Here is a 4,409-nt window from a genome sequence, read left to right on the forward strand (position 1 = left end):
GAGGGGCTCGATCCCAGGACCCTGGGATCAGGACCTGAGCCAAAGGCAGACGCTTAAGGACTGAGCCACCCAGGCGCCCCTGACCCTAACTTTTTCTAATAGAAATTGTTAAACTGCACATTTTTCAGCCTGACATTTAAACAACATTGAATTAATACTTGCATGAAGTAAAGGCTCCTTGGCATTATTTGTTCCCTGTAAGAATTTACATCTCTTTGCTTCTTACCCAACAATCAACCATTATCCCGTTTTTTTGGGGGGTGGGTGGGGGTGGGTTTTTTTTTCAGCTGTGGATTCTGAAAGAAAATGACCCTTCTTAAAGGGTAAACATTCCTGAGGCATTAGCAGCTCGATTTCCTTTCCCTTTGGAACTGCACATTCTCTATTTTAAATCTATGCAAGCATGTGTTAGTCTACTTAACCATCAAACTTCAGAGACTTTATAATCTCACACATTCTGTTTGGTTTCCAGTAAGATAGAAAGTTATACTAATATGCTCATAAAATGTTCCCAGTCATACAATCAAAGAATCTAATCAGTCTCAGGAGAGCTAGATGCCTCGGGACTTCTCCATCAGTCTTCCAAAGCCGTCCGATGGATCTCGACATGCTTTGTGCTCCCACCCAGTGTGGTTAATATTCTCTCTAATGCTCCTATCTCACTCAGCCAGTGAAAGCCTTCCACGCTGGCTCCTGAGCCCTCTGACACAGCCACAGCAGCTTCGACGGCTCTCCTGCCATCTGGTACGAAAAGATACCCTGGCTCCGTATGCTTCCTGCCACAGACCTGGCCTTAGGGCTGCCAGATTAAATACCACTCAGGACATACTTACAATGAAAATTACTTGTTGCTTATCCGAAATTCCAGTTGAACAAGAGGGCCTGTATTTTTATTCCTCAAGCTGGCAGCGGAGCCTGGAACCAGCCATGTCTCCAAAGCGTCCTGGCTCCCACTACAAGTGGAATGGTTGCTTCGGGACCATTTCTGGGTGTCTTGGACCTTTCCTGCTCTGCTTTGTAAACCACACTCAAATATAAGTAGACAACCAAGTTCTACCAAAGGAAACCCACTAACATGGAAAAGAGACCAAAGCCAACAAACAGAAGAAATCAACTCGGAAGCAGAAACCAGACCGGGGTGACAGGGGCAGTGGGCTCGAGAAAATATGCGTCATTAATACCCTCACAGAAGAGATGACATCACGCCTGTGAAACATAAACAGGGTGAGTGCTACTAAAAATACCCAAAAAACAAAAAGTCTCTTAGAAATTAAAAATGACGTAACAGATATTTTTAAAAATTCGTTACACGGGTTAGAAGAAAACGAAGATGTGGGAAGCAGGAGAGCCTCAGAAGGACAGGAGAGAGCGAGGGCGGGCGGCTGAGAGCAGAGCAGCTCAGGAGGGCTTCCCAGAACTGAAGGGCAGGACTTTCTGGATGGCGTCGGGCTCCTCCAGGGTGCAAACACAGCCACACTGAGCTACGTCACTCTGAACATCTGCAGCAACGAAGAAAAAGAGAAGCTTCTAGAGACAAAGTTGGTGGCTTACAAAGGCTCTGACTCAAAATGGGTCTGATTTCCTCAGCAGCAACCCTGGGAGCCAGAGACACGGGAGAAATGTTTGCAGAGTTTTGTCGGAAAGAATTTTCAGGCTAGAATTCTAGAACCAGCCAAGCCATCGTCCAAGTCACAGGACACAATACAGATGTCTGCTGATACGCCAGGGTTCACATTCTCTCTGTGCAGCTTCCTGGGCTGACGGCCTGGTGTCAGAGCTGCGACGGGGCACAGACAGTGCCCGTCCCCACTCGGCGTCACCGAGCTGGAGTAGAAAGCCCATGGACGACACCCAAAGGGAAAGCAAAGTGCAGCAGCATGGGTGGTCCGTTCAGCCCCGTGCTTCTCAGACCGCAGTCCGTTGTGGGCTGTGCGGAGAGTAACAGAACAATGTGTCCGAGCGCTCTCAGGAGGCCAGGTGTTGCTTCCAGAATGTTTCAGTTGTGTGTGTGTGTGTGCGCACATACCAGGTCCTGATAGCAAATGTATTTCTTGTTTTGAGTTTTTGTCAAAAAAAAAATCTGGGGCGCCTGGGTGGCACAGCGGTTGAGCGTCTGCCTTCGGCTCAGGGCGTGATCCCGGCGTTATGGGATCGAGCCCCACATCAGGCTCCTCCGCTATGAGCCTGCTTCTTCCTCTCCCACTCCCCCTGCTTGTGTTCCCTCTCTCGCTGGCTGTCTCTATCTCTGTCAAATAATAAATAAAATCTTTAAAAAAAAAATCTAAAAGCCACCAATTTAAAGATATGACAATAAATACGAAAAGAATCCTCTAAGAGGGCTAAAGCTGCCTCCGGGGGAAGTGGTGTGGTTATTTTTCATAAGCACTACTGACCTAGTAAGACATACACAGGCATAACTTCTCTATTAAAATAACTTTTTTTTTAAATTAAGTTTTAGAGCCAGACAGACTTGTACTGAATCATGAATGGCAGGCAAGGTCACCTCTGAAGGGTGATCGTAGATTTGCTGGGAAATCAAGTCGCTCCTGTGAAGAACCCAGCACACCTGTGGTGCGGGAACCCACTCACACACGTCAGTTAGTCCTTCTTCCACCCTCCAGCTCTCGTGCGCCTCTTCTCAGAAAAGCATATCGCATGAGGGGCGCCTCGTGGCTCAGTCGGTTCAGTGCCTGACTGTTGGTTTCAGCTCAGGTCATGATCTCAGGGTCGTGGGGTCGAGGCTCTGCACTCAGTGGGGAGTTTGCTTGAGATTCTTTCCCTCTGTCCCTCCACCCCCTCACTGTCTAATAAATCAATCTTAAAAAAAGAAAGAAAAGAAAAATGTACTCCATGAAAAGAGCAAGAGGAGAACGTAGTGACCCAGAAACAGGACCCAGTGGATGGGGCCCAGGACAGCCCAGACAGGGGGCACCAGGAGAATCATCTGAGAAATTGGACCAAACCGTGACTTTTTAAATTCTGTCAGCAAATCTGGGGCTGAATTTTGATAAATAAAAAAACATGCAGAAACAAAACAGGAAAATGAACAGTTGTACGAGAAAGCAAGGGCGATCTTGCAGAGTCCAGAGGCCACGCGAGCCGCACCGAAGGCACAGGAATCTTGAGGGAGCTGCGGTCGGCACCTCTGTGACGGACTCCGGAGCTGCAGCAGAAGCTGCTCTTTTGTTATGAGCTTTGCAGAACTTCACGTGAAGCTACAATCTTACTCGGCTGGAAAGTTTAAAAATAAAAACTTAACTGTAAATACAAAATAGTGAAACCAACAGGACCAATCAAAGTGAATGGGCTCCTCTTGGAGGAGGGGAGGGGCCCAGAGTGCGTCCCACCCAGGCCCCCCCGTCTAGGTGCAGAGGGAAGGCCCGTGTCTGAGCCCTGGGGACCCTGTGTTTACCTGACCCACCTCAGCTGGGACAGACGGGCGGGGTGGGGGAGGCAGGAGACCCCTGTGCCTGAGAGGGTCTTGGTGGCCTAAGGGGCCCCCTCCACCCACAGCAGATCCTAGAGGTCGGCCAGCTCTGCTCGGCAGGACTCTGGGCTGGATCAGTCTCCTCCTGGACAGCAGATCGTCCACACCAGGGCAGACAAGGATGTGGGGCATGCGGTGCCAGGTCACAGGGCACTCACCCCATGTCCAGTTGTGGCTGAACCGTGTTCCCAAATTTACTGGGACAAGTACACTCTACAATTTACGCTCTACAACATGCACGCACTATTTTTTTTTTAAAGATTTTATTTATTTATTTGACAGAGACAGAGACAGCCAGCAAGAGAGGGAACACAAGCAGGGGGAGTGGGAGAGGAAGAAGCAGGCTCCTAGCGGAGGAGCCTGATGTGGGGCTCGAACCCAGAACGCTGGGATCACACCCTGAGCTGAAGGCAGACGCTTAACCGCTGTGCCACCCAGGCGCCCCAACATGCATGCACTATTAATGCCACCTGGTGACCCCGCTCTTGGGTCTTGGCCACATTTAAGAGGTTCTCTAGGAGCTGGCACAAGCTTGTGCCCGGCCTGAGGCCTGCCTGCACCTTGACCTCAGGGAGCCCTGACAGCCCCACCGTTGCCCTCCACACTCCCAGAGCCATTCCCCTGCCCCATGGGTCACCTGGGAGCTTTCAGTGCTTCCCTCCCCTCTGCATCCAGAAGTGGTCCTCAACATACACACAGACACACACAGGCCATCCCACATCCTACAGAGAACCCCAAGCCTCCAGACGCTGTTCAGAAACCTCCCAACCCCCTGGAGGTGTCCAAGTCTCTGCCTGGACTCTAGTCCCAGCACTCGGCTGTTGTGTGACACAATGCCCTGGTTCCCTCACCCAAATGGCCCAGTGAGGCTGAGGTCAGCAGTGGACAGAATATGATGGGTGTATGGGCTGGCCTCTGGGTG

Source organism: Ursus maritimus, unplaced genomic scaffold (genome assembly GCF_017311325.1).
Source record: "Ursus maritimus isolate PB19 unplaced genomic scaffold, ASM1731132v1 scaffold_32, whole genome shotgun sequence".
Taxonomy (NCBI): domain Eukaryota; kingdom Metazoa; phylum Chordata; class Mammalia; order Carnivora; family Ursidae; genus Ursus; species Ursus maritimus.